This window comes from Lissotriton helveticus, chromosome 4_1, assembly GCF_964261635.1.
Source record: "Lissotriton helveticus chromosome 4_1, aLisHel1.1, whole genome shotgun sequence".
NCBI lineage: Eukaryota > Metazoa > Chordata > Amphibia > Caudata > Salamandridae > Lissotriton > Lissotriton helveticus.
Window position 1 is genome coordinate 231653245 of NC_136063.1, and position 21312 is coordinate 231674556.

Consider the following 21312-nt stretch of genomic DNA (forward strand, 5'->3'; position numbering starts at 1 on the left):
GCTTGGTAGTTTGGTCTGCCCTGTTCCCATGATGCACTGGGCCAGGGACAGACTAATTTGCATATAGCCAGGTTCTGAACTGGGATGGTGCAGTGAGCTAAAAAACGGTGATGGATCAAGCCCTGATCTGTTGACTGGGTAGGAGTGTTCTGATTAACTCAGATACTCCGTTCATCACCACCCCCTTTTTGTAATTATTTTGGCCACCATGAGTGTGGAAGGGTATGCTCAGACATGAGTCCCTTGCTCATTGCACCATCAGGATTCAAGCAAGCCGGGCCGAAGACGGCTGTAATGCCAGAAACCGGTCCCCGGAAGCTTGTTTCCTTTCCAGTGAAGAATTGGCTTGGTAGTTTGGTCTGCCCTGTTCCCATGATGCACTGGGCCAGGGACAGACTAATTTGCATATAGCCAGGTTCTGAACTGGGATGGTGCAGTGAGCTAAAAAACGGTGATGGATCAAGCCCTGATCTGTTGACTGGGTAGGAGTGTTCTGATTAACTCAGATACTCTGTTCATCACCACCCCCTTTTTGTAATTATTTTGGCCACCATGAGTGTGGAAGGGTATGCTCAGACATGAGTCCCTTGCTCATTGCACCATCAGGATTCAAGCAAGCCGGGCCGAAGACGGCTGTAATGCCAGAAACCGGTCCCCGGAAGCTTGTTTCCTTTCCAGTGAAGAATTGGCTTGGTAGTTTGGTCTGCCCTGTTCCCATGATGCACTGGGCCAGGGACAGACTAATTTGCATATAGCCAGGTTCTGAACTGGGATGGTGCAGTGAGCTAAAAAACGGTGATGGATCAAGCCCTGATCTGTTGACTGGGTAGGAGTGTTCTGATTAACTCAGATACTCTGTTCATCACCACCCCCTTTTTGTAATTATTTTGGCCACCATGAGTGTGGAAGGGTATGCTCAGACATGAGTCCCTTGCTCATTGCACCATCAGGATTCAAGCAAGCCGGGCCGAAGACGGCTGTAATGCCAGAAACCGGTCCCCGGAAGCTTGTTTCCTTTCCAGTGAAGAATTGGCTTGGTAGTTTGGTCTGCCCTGTTCCCATGATGCACTGGGCCAGGGACAGACTAATTTGCATATAGCCAGGTTCTGAACTGGGATGGTGCAGTGAGCTAAAAAACGGTGATGGATCAAGCCCTGATCTGTTGACTGGGTAGGAGTGTTCTGATTAACTCAGATACTCTGTTCATCACCACCCCCTTTTTGTAATTATTTTGGCCACCATGAGTGTGGGAGGGTATGCTCAGACATGAGTCCCTTGCTCATTGCACCATCAGGATTCAAGCAAGCCGGGCCGAAGACGGCTGTAATGCCAGAAACCGGTCCCCGGAAGCTTGTTTCCTTTCCAGTGAAGAATTGGCTTGGTAGTTTGGTCTGCCCTGTTCCCATGATGCACTGGGCCAGGGACAGACTAATTTGCATATAGCCAGGTTCTGAACTGGGATGGTGCAGTGAGCTAAAAAACGGTGATGGATCAAGCCCTGATCTGTTGACTGGGTAGGAGTGTTCTGATTAACTCAGATACTCTGTTCATCACCACCCCCTTTTTGTAATTATTTTGGCCACCATGAGTGTGGAAGGGTATGCTCAGACATGAGTCCCTTGCTCATTGCACCATCAGGATTCAAGCAAGCCGGGCCGAAGACGGCTGTAATGCCAGAAACCGGTCCCCGGAAGCTTGTTTCCTTTCCAGTGAAGAATTGGCTTGGTAGTTTGGTCTGCCCTGTTCCCATGATGCACTGGGCCAGGGACAGACTAATTTGCATATAGCCAGGTTCTGAACTGGGATGGTGCAGTGAGCTAAAAAACGGTGATGGATCAAGCCCTGATCTGTTGACTGGGTAGGAGTGTTCTGATTAACTCAGATACTCTGTTCATCACCACCCCCTTTTTGTAATTATGATATCCCCGTGGCAGGACATCTATGGCAGGCCAAAACCTTTGACCGACAGGTCACCCGCTTTTATTGGCCAAGAATAAGGATGTAGTCAGATGCATTCTGCAGATCCCATGCACCCTGCTATGCCACTAGAAGGTCAGGGATAAAGCAGAAGGCCCCTTTGCTTCCCTTCCTAGTAGTATAATTGACATTATTGACAATGTTTTGCCTCTGGACCCAAGACTGCTTTTGAAAAGAGGTTTATCCTGGTCTTGGTGGACCATGCCACACAGTCATCTTAATCCATACCCCTGAGGTTGGTGACTGCACCCACAGTGGCCAGGCACTGTTGGGAATATTTACCCATGTGTCTTTCCCTAAAGAGGTTGTGTATGAAAGGGGCACAACCTTCATGTCTTTTATGAAGTCCTTGTAGAATGACCGTGGGAAGTCATACAAGTTCTCTACACCATATCACCCCATTATGAATGGGCTTGTAGAGAGAGTCGACAAGGACTTGAAATGCAAGATGTGAGGTATAAGTTGGACACCCTGTTGCCATGAATGCTATTTGCATAGAGGGAGGTGCCTCAGAAAGGAGTAAGGTTCAGTCCCTTTGAACTTTTGTTTGGCTTCCTTGCACATGGCACCACAAAAAGAAACCCCTAATTCATACACCCGGGATCAACAATTACTATACCTCTGTCACCTACAGCTTACAGGAATCCCAATGACTAATCAACATTTGGTATGAAAAAAGAGAGGGTGTGCTACATTTGAAGAGGGAGAAAACAACAACAAATGAGATGTAAAGAACTTGGGGTTGCCTAGTGTTAGAAAGCACAAGGTGCCTGATTGTTTAACAAATCTAACTGGCAGGGATTCTCATCCTAGGCGTGCTCCTACGTGTAGTGGGGTATGTGCCTAAAAGTTGTATTATCTGTGTTACCACACATGTCACTGGTACTAATCGTAGTAGTCCCCCTGATTTAGAGTGTTCATCTCCAATCATGCAGTCTCTTGAGTACGCAACTAAAAAAAATTCAGAGGGACTGCTCATTCTGCTTTAATAGTGAGGCCTGTGGCACATGATTAAAACCAGTAGATACACATTCTGACTAATATGTAAGGATCTGTGGAATGTTTTATTGCCTAGTGATTTTATGGCAATGTCTTCAGGGCTGAGGGACAAAAGTGTCACCTACTTAATCACTGCACCACGAATGTAGTCGTACGCACCCTGTGTGTTGTCCTCTCAGTCTTTTGAAAGAGTTGTGGGAGCAAGCTCCCAAGAAGCCCCTTCAAGATGTACTGTGATAGATTTTGGCTCTCCAGTCTGAGATGAAACTCTTCTGGAAATAAAGCCACTGAGAACCCGGCGGCCAACCAATAAGTCTCAAAAAGCTGGTACCAGTTGAAAGCCACTCTGGTACAGTATCAGCTGGGCTAAAAAAGTGTTTGTGATGCAGCCCTGGATGTCGAAACACTGCTGGACAGGGCCTTAAGAGGTGAAAGAGTGGAAAGGGCAGGTCAACTTCCTGGTGGATCTCAAGACACCTAGGAACCCCCTTAAGGATCCTACATGTGAACTGCCTCAAGCCCCATTTTGAGATGTCTGAAGTGACTATGCTCTTGGTGACAGATGATAGTGAGGAGGAAGACAATGAGGCCCTACCACATTTTCAAGAAGCATGAAGGGTCAGTGGAAGGAGTTGTCCTCGTTCCCGGCAATACTCCAGAGGAACAGAGGGACGAGGGACGGTCTCCATTTATTGGGGCAGTTCGACTCTTCTTTCTTACTTACCAGGGTTCACATATCTGTGTACCTATGACACAAACACATAGGACAGCATGCCTGTCAAGGACAAATTTACAGGCTGTCTGACAAAGGAAGGGCCAGCATCAAGTATGAGGTATCTATGATGTTGGATTTGAGGGGGATTTAGCCCTCCTGTATTCCCTAGTCTAGTTCTGTGGTACTGGTACGCAAGGCGGCCACACCAGGCACCACCTCAGAATTTAAGTTCTGTGTGTCAATTACAGGGGCATGAATTCTGTCAAGAAGACTGAAGTGCACCCTATCCTCATAACTGCTGAGCTCATTGATTGGTTGGGGACTGTCAAGTTCCTCAGTACCTTTGGCTTGATGTCAGCGTATTGGCATTTCACCCTAGCTGCAGGAGCCAAGGAGGGTTCATCATTCTCCATCCTAAAAGGCAATTTCCAGAAAGGTTCTAGCAAAACTAGAAAACATCAGTACCTACTTGCACCACCTCCAGGAAGTGCTTCAGCCCTGTAAGATCTAACTATTAAGGCCAGTAAGTTCCTGGTAGGCGAGAGAGCAGTGGTTAACTTGAGACACCAAGTCAGTGGAGGAACTATTCAGCCTCTTAATTGCAAGATACAGACCATCATGGCTTGGGAACCTCACAAGACCCAGAGCAAGGTGGGAACCTTCATAGGACTCACTGGGCACTATAAAAGATTTGTTAAGGGATATGGCACAACTGTTGCCCTCTTAACTGGGCAGACTTTCAACAAGTAACCCAAGAAGGTGATCTGGACAAAGGTTTGCAAGAAGGTATTTGATACCCAAAAGTAGCCCATGCGCACAGCACCAGTGCAAAAGGCACCCAATTACACGTAGGAATTTTTAGTTTAGTTGGATGCTTCAGGGCATGCCATTGGGGCTGTCTTATAACAGCTGAACAATGAGGCCTTGGACCAAACTTTAGCCTTCATCATCAGGAGTCTGCTTCCCAGGGAACAGAGGTGGAGTACAATTGAGAGGGAATTTTTTGCAGTAGTCAGGCCACTACACAAGTTGAGAAGAACCTGTTTGGGACTCGCTTCTGGTTCAGACAGAACACAGACCCCCTTAGACGGCTGATGCAAATGAGAGGTGAGAATCCAAAACTGTTGAGGTGGACCATCTCCATACAGTTATCCGGGCCGTGGATGTGACTGCAATAGGTGTACTAGAGGGTAGTAGCCTGAAAAAAAATGCTCTGGGCGTGAAAGTTCTCCCCTGCCACGAGCCCATGCAGTATCTTCAACAAAACGTTAAAATTGGACACCCCTCACTTGCCGGAAGGCTTGCACATGAGAATTCGAGTGCTTTTTGGTATAATACGTTTATTTGTTATTTCTTTCCCATCTGAAATGTGGCGCCTTAGTGTGTGCCTCTTACTGACTGGGGTATGTATGGTCCTGATGAACGCTGAGCTGTAAGTTTGCTTGTGATAGCAGAAACATGTTGACCTTTGTTTTACCTTAGGACATTTTTGGTTCAAATTAACTCGGCCATCTGATGTCTGCTTTTTCACATTTTTAATGGAGTTAGGACTATCCCTTTATTAAAGGAATCATTCGATGTTTGGGAATGGTCTCGGCTTCTTTTAGCTATCACTTTTATGACTCTATCTGGTAGTAATTCACGTATCTACAACAAGGACCCAATGAAGACAATTGGCTACTGACTTTTGTTGGTGCCTGAGGGTTCCTTTTCTTGCACAATATCTGCCAACCCATCTTGTCTTACTTTTCTGGTGGTGGTAATTGATCTTGCTGTCTTGATCTCCCACTTTTTGTATTCAAGCTACTCTTCTGTTGTTCGTTGTACCATCTCCATACAAGCAATCGAATTTACAGCAGAACAATGCCCTGGTACTGTCCACACTAATGATGGTGGTCTTTATCCAGGTTTTTCTGCCTAAGAGATGAGAACTCTAGTGAGGGTGGATAGTTCTCCCTGCTTTTTGCAAAGGGGGTTACACGTTGGAAATTACCATGTTTTGTGTGCCATTCCCCGAGATGTTTGCCTTCTTTTAATGATCTCATTTTTGTTGACCATAAGACTCTTTTCACTTTACTATTGTCAACCAGTGGTAAATTGTTTGTTCTCTCCCTTTAAACAAGGTTAAATGTACATATTCCTAATTGGTGCATGTTAGATTTAGGGGTCTCTAGTTGGCACAGGTAGGTACTTGTGACAATTAGGGACCTTTGCCTCTAGTCAGGATAAGGGGATTACACTCCTAAATAACCCTTGCTCACCCCCTTGGTAGCTTCGCACGAGCAGACAGGCTTATCTCAGAGGCAGTGTGTAAAGCATTTGTGACCACATACAGTAACCCAGTGACAACACTACAGATGGACACCACATAAGGTTTTATATAAAAAATAAATATATTTTATATAGATTTACCACCAGACCATAAGCAACAAAAATACACAATACTGTTACTTTATGGTAGATTTAGCTTAGTTTAGTTCAGTTCTTAAGATGCGACACTTTGCGTCAATGTACCTTATGCTGCGTTGCGCTTCCATGACAAGCGATGTCGCAGCGAGGGAAATGCGGCAAAGTTCAGGTGAAAAGAAATAAAGACATGAAGATCTTCCAGATGCAGCACGCTTCTCCGGGGATGTGAGAAGTTCTTGGTTCTATGCGGGGACTGTAGCGGCGACACCCTTGTTCAGCGATGCGATGGCAACAGCTCCAACTGCGACACTCTTCTCCCACGATGCGTGAAGCTTCCATGCAATGCGACAACTACAGCGGCGACATCCACGATGCGACAGCAGCAGCTCCGACGTCGGCACGCTTCTCAGGGATGCGCGGCGCTTTTCTTTGAGGCGATGCAGTGCAACAGTTCCATCAGCGACACCCTTGCTCAGAAGTGCGACGGCAGCAGCAGCGATGGCAACACGCTCCGACCTCGATGCAAGACTCTTCTCTCGATGCTGTGCAGTGCAACAACTCCAGCGGCGACAGCCTTGTTCAGAAGTGCGACGGCAGCAGCAGCGACGGCTACACGTTTCGATCTCGTTGCGTCGCACTTCCAGCTGCTTGCAATATGCAGTTCCTCAGAAGGCCCAAAACAGCAGCAGGCACTTCCACAAGAACTCTGGGGAGCTGGGGGTTGAAGTCTATTGTCCCTGAGACTTCAGCAGGAGGCAAGCCCTTTTCCAAGCCCTTGGAGATCCTTCACAAGTTGAAAGCAAAGTACACAAAGTTCCTTTCTCCTTCCTTTGGCAGTAAGGCAAACACTGCAGGCCAATCCCCCAAGCAGCACTTCAGCTTGGAAATAGTCTCTCCTCAATTTCTTCAGGTTCCTCTCCTCAGTAAAGGTTTCTTCTTGTAGTCCAAAAGTGATCTAATTTCTTGGGATCAGGGTCCCAATATTTATACCCCTAAATCCTTTGTCCTCTGAGGGCAGAGAGGCCTTTGCCCATTCCAAACCAGTTCTGGAGCACTCTGTTAACATGACTCCTTCTTTCCTTTCACAGTGCGGGGCAGAAACAGCAGACGCCCCACAGGAGGTGGAGCCAGCATTGTGGAGGGAAAGCACAGACCTGGAGCACTTTGGGGGGCAGGCACTGTCCTATTCAGGTCCCAGATGCCACTCCTCCCTCCCATCTAGATGCAGATCTCTCTATTCACCAATGGGCGGACTCATTCTGTCTCCTGGAATCCCTCAGCCCTGTCACTCAAACTCCAGACAAGAAATACACAACCTAGAAGAGGCAGGCTTTGGATAAATAGACAAGAAAATACCTACTTTCTAAAAGTGGTATTTTCAAACACAGAATGTTAAAACCAACTTCACTAAAAGATGTATTTTATCATTCTGAATTCAGGCATACTAAACTCGAATTTCTACAATGTTCTCTGAGTCAGTTAGGATTATAAACTGTAATAATTCTAAGAGCCCATTCTGGCCTACGGAGAACAGGTAGCCTTGCAATAGTGAAAAACGAAAATGGATGTAATTCACTATGCCACACACATCAGGGCTTGTCCTACCTTATACCAATGCACCCTGCCCTTGGGCCTACCATAGGAGTGAATGATCTGAAGAAAAGGGAAGGTTTAGTGACTGGCAAGTGGGTGCCCTTGCCCAGTCAGCATGACAGTAACAGAATGCACGCAGGCTCTGCAATGGCTGACCTTTGACACATTTTACAAGGCTGCTTCTGTGGGTGGCACAACCAGTGCTGCAGGCCCACCAGCAGCATTTGGGTTTACACGCCCTGGGCACACTCACTGCACTAGACTAGGCTCTGACAAGTAAACCAAATAGCCAAACATGGAGCCACTGATTAATACGTCAATTTCCAATAGGGATCACTTGCACTGTGGCACTGGACAGCAGTGGCACAGTGCCCAAAACATCTAACACCAGCAAAAATACATGAGGCAACAGCAAAAATGAAAGGGAGACCCACACCAATGGTGCCAGGTCTAACAGTGCATACAACTTACTTATAGGTCCCTAGTATATGGTACTATAAGTACCCAGGGTCTGTAAATTAAGTGCTACTTGTGGACTGTAGCACTCGTTGTGTCACCCACTAAAGCGACGCTATAGTATATGTTATGTTATTAGGTTTTCTAAAGTGCAGCAAATACCTGGAGGTGTCTTGCTGCAACCTAAAAGGCAATGGCGAGCACTGAGGGGAAAACGACTGGGAGACTAAGAGGAGTTAAAAAACGAGGTCTTCAGCAGTTTCCTGAAAGCCAGTAATTTGGGGGCGACCTTGATGTGTGGGGGAAGTGTATTCCAGGCTTTTGTGGCTCCCAACATTAAACTTCTGCCACCCCAGGTTGCTAGCTTGAACCTAGGGACAACTGCAAGCTTGGCATTGGTTGAGCGTAAGGTCCTGCCTGGGAAGTACCAAGTGAAATTCTGTTAGAGAAATTCCAGGCCAATGCCATGTAGAACCTTGAAAGCAATTCAGAGTGACTTGAAGGAAATCCTCTGTCTAATGGGGAGCGAGTGCAATTTCCTGAATAGATTAGACACAGACTGGTTCTGCAATGTTTGCAGCTTATTCAGACTGTATAGGTGAGCATTGAGGAAAAGGCTGTTGCAATAGTCCAATTCAGCCATTACCAGTGAAGTGATAAGAGTTCTCTGAAGATGAGCAGAAGAGTAGGGGAGTATCAATTTTAAGTTGCTAAGCATGAAGAAGGCAAAGGAAGTCACCGTGTTGTCTTGGCCAGCATAGCTCACTTTATCAAAAATCAGGACTTTGAGGATTGTGGGTCTTTCTGACAGGCCCATGTCCTGTGGCCAGAATAATAGGGTTCAGAAAGATGATTGGGCACCGAAACGCATCACTTCAGTTTTGTCTGAATTCAATTATAAACAATTTCCGTCCATTCAGCTGTGGACTGCCTGCATACATTCACAAAATTTGGATCCTAAGCCTAAGCCATTGTGGACTAGGGAGATGACAACTTGGGTGTTGTCTGTGTAAGAGGTTAAAGAGAAACCAAAGAATTGTGTAGTCTCAACCAAAGGGGTGACGTAGACATTAAAAAGTGCTGGACTAAGTGAGGACCCCTGAAAGACCTGGCAAGGAAGAGAGAAGGAGTGTGAGACAAGCTCATTTAGCTGCACCAATTGCTTGTGCTCTGAGAGGAACGATTTCAGCAGATCCCAGACTGAGCCAGTGACCCAATATTAGCTAGACGATCCCACAGCAGCCTGTGATTGACAGTGTCAAAGGCTGCCAAGAGATCAAGCAAGATGAAAGCAGCACCGTCACCCTGATCAAGCACCTGCCATATCTCTTCAGTAGCCTTTGGCAGGGCATTCTCTGTGCTATAACACTACAGAAGCCAAACTGGGTGGCATCCACAAGGGTATTTATTTGGATGTTTTCAATGAGTTTGATGTTCATGATTTTCTCAACAAATATTGCGGGCAAAGGTAGACATGAAATGGGACAGTAGCTGATTGGATCCTTACCATCCAAGGACGCTTTTTTCAGCAAAGGGAGCACAGAGGCGATCTTCCAAACTGAAGGGAAATAAACAGAGCAGTTCTATGGTAGAATTTGTGGCTTCTTTGATCTTACTACTAAAATAGTTGGCCTATTCATTGGCTATACAAGTCTTATAGCTAGCTAGGCAGAGCTCATATTTCTCAGGGCCTTCCTCTGCAGTCTGGGTATGCAGTTTTCAGGTGCCATTTTTTGACCTGGCAAAAAAAGCTTTTGCCAGGCCTAAACATTTCTATTCAATACTTGTAAGTCACACCTAAGGAAGGTCCTAAATGCCTGTGGTACAGGCATGTGCATTTAATGTATGCAGTGGCTGTGGAAAACCTCAAATGTTATTTTTCACTTTGGCAAGGCTGGCCCTTCCATAGGAGAACACTGGTTAACCCTATAACAACTCATAGCACTTAATTTCAGTTTTGAGCTGCTAGGAATATGGTTCATGGACTCTTTTTCACAATAATTAAAAATCCAACTTTGTATTCAAGTTAGATTTCATATTGATATTTTGCAAACAACACTTTTTTGCCTGAGCCAAATGTGTCTTTCTATCAGTGTTCACTGTCACATAGGAATTGCTTCTTGAGTAGGTGCGAAGTGGCTCCCACAGCAGGGACAAACGGAAAGGGATTAACCTTCCCTTGATACGATGGCCATCTGGGCTGTGCTCAGAAACTTATTTAATGTCAAAGGAGGCCTACCCTGTTACAGACAGATGTAGCTCATACTTAAGATTTCTCCCTCTATTTCCTCCGAGCCAGTCAGACACCAATCCCAGTGGGTCAGGTGCTGCCCTGGTACTGGTTTGGAATGACCACAAGGGAAGGTTTGCCCATTATCATAGCTACACCCCTGGGTGGGCACAGGAAGCTCTGCACAGGGGAAGAAAGGTTCTGCTTTGTTTGTTTCAGGTGGAGAAGAACGCAGTAAAAAGCCCATGGAGCACTGCAACAGTGGGAAGGGTCACCCCTGGGAACCTTTATCCCATTGGTTAAAGAGAGGTCAGGAGTATCCAGTCCCCACAGGCTGGCCCTGCATATAAATATGGCACCCCAGTAGCCTCTACTTATCACTTCTGGACTTGCAAAAGAACTGAGGATTTTACTAGACCTGCTGTCGGTGACACGAGAAGAGCATTGCAGACTGGACCTGCTCTCCCTCTAGTACCCAGAAAAAAGAAGTGTACCCAAAGGGTCATGTGGCTGACCTCCTGTTTTTGCTACAGGGACACAGCAAGTTATTTTCCTTAATTCCCAGCTGCCCAGTACTCATTAGACCTGTCCAGGACATTGCTGCTAGCCTCTGTGGAGTGGATCATAATTCCTAAGTACTGTCCCCAAGATCCTGAACCCATAGCTGGTGTCAAAGTGTACTTCTTCTGAAGTTTCCTGAAATCTGGGACTTAGAAACTTTTTGCCAACTTTTTACTCTCAGGACCAACAGGGAACTGGGAACAACCTGCCAAGCCAATCTGACAAATGTGCATCGCTGTTGGGCCACATATTAAGGGTGCACCTGCTAAAGTCTTACCCTTGCTCACTGTGCCACTGGATTCAAGCCAGCCTGGCTGTTGAAGGGTGATTTACCCCAAAACCGGTCCCAGGATACTTGTTTCCGGTCCAGGGAGGTCTGGACTGTTCCCATGAGGCACAGGGTCAACACTGATTTGCATATGGCTGGGTCCAAACTGGGGAGGTGGTGGGCAAAACAACAATTGATTTAACCTAGATCTATTGACTGGGGGAGAATGTTTGAATCCTTCACCATTCTGTCAATCACTTGTTGCAGTTACACTTTTTGTCCTAAGTGGGATAGGTATGCCCAGGCATGGGTCCCCTGCTCATTGTGCCACTGGAATCAAGCTAGCCTGGCTGATGAAGGCTGACATACCCCGAAACCAGTCCCAGGATGCTGGTTTCTGGTCCAGGCGTTACCTGGCTTGGCAGTTCGTTCTTGACTGTTCCCATGAGGCACAGGGTCAAGACTAATTTGCATATGACTGGGTCCAAACTGGGGTGGCATAGTGGGGAAAGAATGATGGCTTTAACCCAGATCTCTTGACTGAGGGAGGATGTTTGAATCATTCACCATTCCCTCCATCATTTTATGCAGTTACAACATTGTTCCACACAGCAGAAAATCCGATCTATCTGGACCTTCCAGAGACGGTGTCTAGCCTTGTGGAGCCGTCTTCAGCTAAAGCCCGCAGCCTTGCCCTGCTGAAAGAACCTATGCTAAAAAAAGTGACTAAGTCCTAAGGTAGACGATGTAAAAAGCATTTTTCCTGTGAGGTACCATCTCAGGATGCGAAATTCTAATTTCACCCACTTGGCGCTTTCCTGCTAAAAGTCAATAGATTCACTTAGACCTAGTCCAGTGACTATCTATCAACATGGAGAACTTTTCAGCCACAACCTGATGCCTTGCCGTCCTAGGATTTTTTTCTTCCATTCCACAGACTAATGGTTCAACTTTTCTCCTGGATGAACCTGGTCCTTGTATCCGACCCGCATTTGATCACCCTTAAACCTTACCCTTGTCTCAATCAAGCTCTACCAGATAATCGTGGTTTGCACTTAGCAATTTATGCTGATATTTTGAACCTTAACAAATAAATATTTATAACTCTGATTCAATATATTGGATTTTGGTCATTTTGGTGTACTTGTATTAGTTAAAATGTACTGTATTTTTCTGAATTGGTGTGGGATTGTTTCTTCTGTTGTGTTTTCACATTATTACAGTTTGAATGCTGCATAAATCCTTTACCCATTGCCTGACTGCTTTTGTGCCAAGGTACCAGAGAATTAAGTAAATGTTTATTATGTGAAATGGATTGTGATTGCTATTTGAGGTGGGTTCTTACCCCCCTTAACTATTACTTCAGTTTCTTACAACGGTGCTTCAGAATACCAGTGGAAGAAGTTAAACAACCAGAATTAATAAGCAGGACTCCAGCACCACAACAGAGCATATCTTATCCATCTAGACTTAAAAAAAGATTCCACTAAACCCCATGGATCTCCAAAAGAAAATTCCCTTTTAGGAACTACACAGGATGCTCTCAGAACTTTTCAATCACAATTGCACCACCACAAAAGTCATGCACTCCAAAGTCTTCTATGACAGTATTTCAAATAGTCTTGTTTTAAAAGCAAAGAGCCAGACTACCTCAGAAGGAAGATCACCAGAAACCTACTGATACCAAGACTAACAAGTGAAATGGCACATGCAGATACAGTTTCTGACCTCCATCAATCAGCTGTCTCTGACCCTATTGAAGCAACTGGCCTAATCAAGTGAGCCAACTATATCTCACTCAGACCACTGGCTTGCCAAAAGCCAGTAAGAGGCACCCTCAACAACTCTAGCACTCTCATTTCATCCTCAAGAACTCCAACATCAGATAAATCATCAAGAAAAGGAACCTCAACCCAGCAAATCCTCCCCGTTGCTGACTAATCTCCAATGGTCCATTCTTAGGAAAACTGATTAAAGAGCTACCTTCACTTTTAACTTTGACTTCATAAAATAAATCAAACAATAAATCAGGGAATCGGGAAGTGCAGTACTCCTCCATGAGGGTCACAAGGTGCTGAGGGGCGGGGAACACAGCTCTGAGTCAGACAAAAAGCCTGGTCTTGAGTCTCTTCCTGAAGGTGTGCAGAGTAGGGGAGCGTCTGATGTTGACCTGGAGCTCATTCCAGGCCTTGGCCATGATGTAGGAGAAGGCTCTTCCACCCACTCTCGTTCTGTGGATGCACAGGATTTCTGCTAGGGCAAGATTGGTGGAGCGGAGGATTCTTTTGGGAATGTGGAAAGAGACTCTTTCATTGAGGTATTTGGGTCCAGTGTTGTAGAGAGATTTGTAGGCAAGGGTGAGTAGCTCGAAAGTTACTGTCTCCTCGATGAGGAGCCAGTGGAGATCTCGCAGGTGTTTAGTCTTGTGCTCATGTCGTGGGATGCCTAGGACGAGTCTGGCTGCAGTGTTCTGAATGAAACAACATACTATCAAACAGGTGTTGGCAGATGCAAGGGCAATGTATTAGCACCGAAGTACTGTAAACACACATTGACTGGCTATTATGGATCAGTCCTTCTTTCACATAGTGAACCAGCATACAGTTGTACTGAGATTGTTGGAAACTTGACATCCAAGAATACATTTAGACTGTATTCCCACCTACCTATAAAGCAGTTCTATCTTTATCTCACTTTATCCTTCTGGTTAGGTCCTCTCATCAGTGACAATTATACCTTGTCAAAGTTCAAACTATGTCAGCAAAATGTGCCAAATTCATGAATTTCATCTTACAAAAAGTTCATTAAAATTCTCTACAATTGTATTAGGTGATTTTGCATAATTTCTGCCCACTGGAAACTGATTCACACAGGAAAAGTCCTGCTGAGAAACATTTTCTGCCGAACCAATTTCCTGCTGTATATATTTGGATGAAAAATGTCATGTGTGATACTGGCATGGCCCATTTAGGCTAAAAGGATGATCAAGCCAAAATGATGAAGTTTTACACCACAACTCACCACTCTTCTTCAGCCTGTATCCCTCTCAGCTACTGACATCCCCTGGATGCTAAACTAGGGAACAAATGAACAACCAATTTACAGGTATGTATCACCAAAAATGAGTCCCTCCACAAGCGAATTGAACTGATGTCAGAAATCTAGAAATGAGTTGTTGGACTTGGCTCTTTTTGCAGGATCATCCCTGAACTTTTTGCCTTCCTCCTGTATTTTATCTGACCTGTTTATGTTGGTTTTATGACTCTGGGCACTTTATTACTGCTGATCAGTGCTAAAGTGCATATGCTCTCCCCATTGTAAATTGATGTGTGGATTAGTGATTCCATGATTGGCTTGTTTGGTTTACTTGTCAGACCCTAGTACAGTTCACTGAGTGTGCCCAGGGCTTGTAAACCAAATGATTCTAGTGGTCTTACAGCACTGGTTTTGCCACCCACAGAAGCAGCCTGTAAAAGTGTGTCTAAGACCTGCCATTGCAAAGCCTGTGTGTAGTCTGTGTAGTCTGGTATTGCCAAGCTGACTGGGCAAGTGCACCCACTTGCCAGTCCCTAAACCTTCCCTTTTCTTCATATCAGACACACCTATGGTAGGCCCAAGGGCAGGGTGCATTGTAAGTATAAGGTAGGACATGCCCTGGTGTGTGTAGCATGTCCTAATAGTGAATTACAGCCATTTTTGTTTTTCAATATTGCAAGGCTACCTGTTCTCCATAGGCCAGGATGGGCAGTTAGATTATTACATCTAATAATCCTAACTGACTCAGGGAATATGGTGGAAATTCGAGTTTAGTATGCCTGAATTCAGAATGATAAAATACATCTTTTAGTGAAGTTGGTTTTAACATTCTGTGTTTGAAAATACCACTTTTAGAAAGTAGGTATTTTCTTGTCTAACTATCCAAGCCTGTCTCTGCTAGGTTGTGTATTCCTTGTCTGGAGTTTTGAGTGACAGGGGCTGGGGGATTCCAGGAGACGGGGAGAGTCAGCCCAGTGGTGAATAGGGAGATCTGCATCTAGCTGGGAGGGAGGAGTTGCACCTGGGACCTGAATAGGGCTGTGCCTTCCCTTCATAAAGCTGGCCCCACCTCCTGTGGTGCTTCTGATGTCTCTGCCATGCACTGTGAAAGGAGAGATGGAGTCCTGTCAACTGAGTGCTCCAGGGCTGTGCCTTCCCTCCACAATGCTGGGTCCACCTCCTGTGGCGCGTCTGATGTCTCTGCCCTGCACTGCGAAAGGAGAGAAGGAGTCCTGTCAACAGAGTGCTCCACGGCTGTGCCTTCCCTCCACAATGTTGGCTCCACCTCCTGTGGGGCGTCTAATGGTTCTGCCCTGCACTGTGAAAGGAAGGAAGGAGTCATGTCCACAGAGTGCTCCACGGCTGTGCCTTCCCTCCACAATGTTGGCTCCACCTCCTGTGGGGCGTCTAATGGTTCTGCCCTGCACTGTGAAAGGAAGGAAGGAGTCATGTCCACAGAGTGCTCCAGAACTGGGTTGGACTAGGCAAAGCGCCTCTCTGCCCTAAGAGGACAAAGGATTTTGGGGTGTAAGTATTGGGACCCTGATCCCAAGAATTTAGATCACTTTTGGACAAGATGAAACCTTTGCTGAGGAGAGGAACCTGAAGAAACTGAGGAGAGACTATTCCTAAGCTGGAGTGCAGCTTGTGGGATTGGCCTGCAGTGGTTGCCTGACTGCCAAAGAAAGGAGAAAGGACTTTGTGTGCACTTTATTCAATTCGTGAAGGATGTCCAAGGGCTTGAGAAGAGAGCTTGCCTCCTGCTGAAGTCTCAGGGACAACATACTTCAACCCCCAGCTACCCAAGAGCTCTTTGGAAGTGCCTGCTGCTGTTTTGGGGCCTTTTGATGGACTGTGTGTCGCAAGGAGCTGGAAGCGCGACTCAAGAGGAAGAAGCGTGTCACCGTCGCATCCGCTACCTTTGAATCTCAGCACAAGGGTGCTGCCGCTGTAGCTGACACATTGGACCGCATGGAGAGAAGCGTCTTGCAACGAAGAACAAGAGTGTCGCCGTCGCAGCTGCTGCCGTCGCATCTCTGAACAAGGATGTCGCCCCACAGCTGTTGCATCGAGCCGAAGCGTCTCGCATCGAGGGAGAAGAGTGTCGCCGCCAAAAGCCGCCGTCGTCGCATCTCTGAACAAGGGTATGGCCGCTGCAGCTGACGCATCGAGTCGAGACTTCTCGCAACAGCGGAGAAGCGTGCCGCATCAGGAAGAACTTGACGTCTTTATTTCTTTGCACTGGATTTTGCTGCATTTCCATCTTTGCAACACTTTTGTTGCCCTGTGTGTCGCATATTAAGTTGCATTGACTCAAAGTGTTGCATTTTAAGAACTAAAGAGAACTAAGCTAAAACTACCATTTTAAGCACAGTATTGTGGATTTTTGTCGTTTCTGGTCTTGTGATAATTCTATATAAACAATACTTATTTTTGATATAAAACCTGTGTGGTGTCCATCTGTGGTGTGTCACTTGATTACAGTATGTGTTCACAAATGGATTACACACTGCCTCTGAGATAAACATGTCTGCTCGTGCCAAGCTACCAAGGGGGTGAGCAGGGGTTATTTTAGGAGTGTACCCCCTTACCCTGACTAGAAGCAAGGGTCCCTTTTTGTTACAAGTACCTACCTGTGCCAACTAGAGACCCCCAAATCTAACATGAGTGTTCATTGAATTCAACATTTCTGTGGTGCCCAAGTAAATGTAAATGTATTGCGACTTATATAGCGCACGTATCACCCGAAGGCATCAAGGCGCTTGCCTTGGGAACCCGTCCTGGCTTTCCCCTGTGAGATAACCCCTACTGGGTATCCCCAGGGTGAAAGCCAGGCATCCCGCAGCGGGTGGGCCGCCGTAGTGGAGATTAAGCAACTATTGCCCAAAGTTGCAGCGTGGGACCCCATGATTAGAATAGGCACCGAGGCGAGAATTATCGAGTCCGTGGACATTTTGGGCTCAGGACCCTGCCGCGTCGGGAATTGAACCCTGGTCCCGGGCCAGACCTCTGCATCAGGGTCTGCCGCTCTAATCAGTGATACAAAAGGGGGTGGTGATGGACGGAGCATCTGAACCAATCAATCACTCACACCCAGTCAAAAGATCTGGGTTTAATCCATCACCGTTCTTTAGCCCACTCTGCCACCCCAGTTCAGACATGGCTATATGCAAATCAGTCTGACCCTGTGCCTCAGGGGAACAGTCCAGCCCGAACTGCCAAGCCATGTCTTCCCTGGACCGGAAACAAACTTCAGAGGACCGGTTTCTGGCATTACAGCCGTCTTCAGCCCGGCTTGCTTGAATCCAGTGGCAAAGTGAGAAAGGGACTCACGTCTGAGCATACCCTGCCACACTTATGGCGGCCAAAAGCGGTACAAAAGGGGGTGGTGATGGACGGAGCATCTGAACCAATCAATCACTCACACCCAGTCAAAAGATCTGGGTTTAATCCATCACCGTTCTTTAGCCCACTCTGCCACCCCAGTTCAGACATGGCTATATGCAAATCAGTCTGACCCTGTGCCTCATGGGAACAGTCCAGCCCGAACTGCCAAGCCATGTCTTCCCTGGACCGGAAACAAGCTTCCGAGGACCGGTTTCTGGCATTACAGCCGTCTTCAGCCCGGCTTGCTTGAATCCAGTGGCAAAGTGAGCAAGGGACTCACGTCTGAGCATACCCTGCCACACTTATGGCGACCAAAAGCGGTACAAAAGGGGGTGGTGATGGACGGAGCATCTGAACCAATCAATCACTCACACCCAGTCAAAAGATCTGGGTTTAATCCATCACCGTTCTTTAGCCCACTCTGCCACCCCAGTTCAGACATGGCTATATGCAAATCAGTCTGACCCTGTGCCTCATGGGAACAGTCCAGCCCGAACTGCCAAGCCATGCCTTCCCTGGATCGGAAACAAGCTTCCGAGGACCGGTTTCTGGCATTCCAGCCGTCTTCAGCCCGGCTTGCTTGAATCTAATGGCAAAGTGAGAAAGGGACTCACGTCTGAGCATACCCTGCCACACTTATGGCGGCCAAAAGCGGTACAAAAGGGGGTGGTGATGGACGGAGCATCTGAACCAATCAATCACTCACACCCAGTCAAAAGATCTGGGTTTAATCCATCACCGTTCTTTAGCCCACTCTGCCACCCCAGTTCAGACATGGCTATATGCAAATCAGTCTGACCCTGTGCCTCATGGGAATAGTCCAGCCCGAACTGCCAAGCCATGTCTTCCCTGGCCCGGAAACAAGCTTCTGAGGACCGGTTTCTGGCATTACAGCCGTCTTCAGCCCGGCTTGCTTGAATCCAGTGGCAAAGTGAGCAAGGGACTCACGTCTGAGCATACCCTGCCACACTTATGGCGGCCAAAAGCGGTACAAAAGGGGGTGGTGATGGAGGGAACATCTGAACCAATCAATCACTCACACCCAGTCAAAAGATCTGGGTTTAATCCATCACCGTTCTTTAGCCCACTCTGCCACCCCAGTTCAGACATGGCTATATGCAAATCAGTCTGACCCTGTGCCTCATGGGAACAGTCCAGCCCGAACTGCCAAGCCATGTCTTCCCTGGACCGGAAACAAGCATCCTGGGACCGGTTTCGGATTCATAATCCTCATCAGCCAGGCTATCTTGAATCCAGTGGCCAAGTGAACAAGGGACTCACGTCTGAGCATACCCTGCCACACTCTGGGAGAACAAAGCGATACAAAAGGGGATGATGGACGGAGCGTTTGAACAAATCAAACACTCACCCCCAGTCAACTGATCTGGGTTTAATCCATCACCATTCTTTAGTTCACTCAGCCACCCCAGTTCAGACATGGCTATATGCAAATCAGTCTGACCCTGTTGCCTCATGGGAACAGTCCAGCCCGAACTGCCAAACCATGTCTTCCCTGGACCGGAAACAAGCATCCTGGGACCGGTTTCGGATTCATAATCCTCATCAGCCAGGCTATCTTGAATCCAGTGGCCAAGTGAACAAGGGACTCACTTCTGAGCATACCCTGCCACACTTTATACATTTTGAAAAAATATTTTAGTAAAACGATTTTAAGAATATTTCACTACCAGGACATGTAAAATTTAAAAGTACATATCCACCTTTTTTATTACAATGCTCCCTGCCCTGGGGGCTGCCTAGGGCCTACCTTAGGGGTGATTTATATGTGTTAAGAAGTAAGGTTTGGGACTGACAAGAGGGTTAACTTGCTCGGTCGATATGGTAGTTTAAAACTGTACACAAAGGCTCAGTAGTGACAGGCTTGAGACATGTTTTTAAGGGCTACTCAAGTGGTCGCACAATCAGGGATGCAGGCCCACGAGTAGCATTTGATTTACAGGCCCTAAGTAAATTAAATACACTAAATGTGGATAAGCCAATGTTGCCACATTTTAGGGAAAGAGAACTTGCCCTTTAGCACTGGTTAGCAGTGGTAAAGTGCCCAGAGTCTTAAAGCCAACAGAAACAAATCAAGCAACAAGCATTTTAAATGCAATAGGTGTCGCAAATGCGAGACTTTAAGCTGTCGGCATTGGAAATGATAATGCCTTTTATTTATGGGTTTTTGAAATCAACACATATATAAAAGACATTGTCATTTCTAATGCAACTAGCTCAGACTGTTGCAAAAGTGAAACCACTTTAATGATGGCCGCGCCCTTTTCTTTAGACGCTGCTCACCGTATTTAATTAAAGTGCTTTTGAAAAAGACTGTAACAGGAGCAAATTGATAAGATAGGTGGGAAATGGGCGGAACTATTGTGCCATACCACAAAACAGCATGCCTAGCAGAGCAGCGCATGCGCTGCCCAGGCTCAACCTAACAAAGGATGGCTGTGTTGGAGACAATGATCCGGTACAGCTCACAGGAAAGAAAGAACATCAGTTAACATGTTTCGTGCCATGTGAAGTCCCTGCAGATCTGCCCACTTCGTCTGGACCATGTAACCTAATCTATCAATGATTTCGCTCGCCGAGGCCCCTTGTTAAAAACTTTTATTTAGGGAATTTTGAATTTGAGTTCAACTTCCCAATTACCTTTGCCAAAAGGTCCTGAAATGTCAACGTATTCTGTCCACTAGCAATATTCCAGACTCTGAATTCGTAGTAGAGGTGGGAGAATACAGGTCCCGTGAGAAATCCAATAGAGTATGTTTTCTGCTGCCTTCCTGGATCCTCTGGTGTAGGTATCTTTGACCCGAAAAGTACAGCTTCAACGGATTTATGCATATCTCTGGTGTCTTCAATAGAGGAAACATACATATGCTTATATACTTTCTTAAAAGACTCCTCAGGTGGAGACACAGGCTCAGTTTAGGTATTTCTCTAGGTAAAAAGGTGCCTTCAGGGAGGAATCATTAATAGGTGTCTCTACTCTACAAGATGCTGTGAAGGTGGGAAAGCAGCCTGAAATTTAAATCCTCAATAGTGTCCATCACTCTCAGGGACTTAAGCCTACACTTTGTCTTTCTGTGTCAATTTGCAATTTGTCAAATGTTTATGACTTTGACATTGACATATCTGACAGTTTTGGCTTTATTAGCCCATCTCTTGTTGAAATCAAACTACGACAGCAATGAAGCAACAACTGATCCCTTCAATTTTTCCGAAAACTTTTCATAAATAGGGGGGTTTAAAATTAGTCTCAGAGTGCTGACGAACCCCAAAACGTTTCAAATTGTGTATAATCATTTGCTGTTAGTTATCCTTCAATGTCGCTTCTATGTTTTGTGAAGCACTCCAGGACAGCGTGGTTAGCTGTAAGACAAAGGATACGCAAACCTTGAGAACCTTTTTTAGATTCCTTTTTTCATGCGAAGAGCACTTTAGAAATAAATAATGTGCAGTGGTGTTTGTGGTGAAAACGTCATCAATACAGAAGTTCAATCAGAACAGAAGACTGTAACTGAAAGGTCAAATACAAACGTGTGGAAAATATTAGAAATTTGCCAGAAACAAAGCTAATTGTCAGCAAAAAATTTAATTGTCAGCAAAAAATGTAATTGCCACGAACAGCCCGAGTTCCCTTCACGTTCTCCCTCCACAACACTGGGGAGCAAT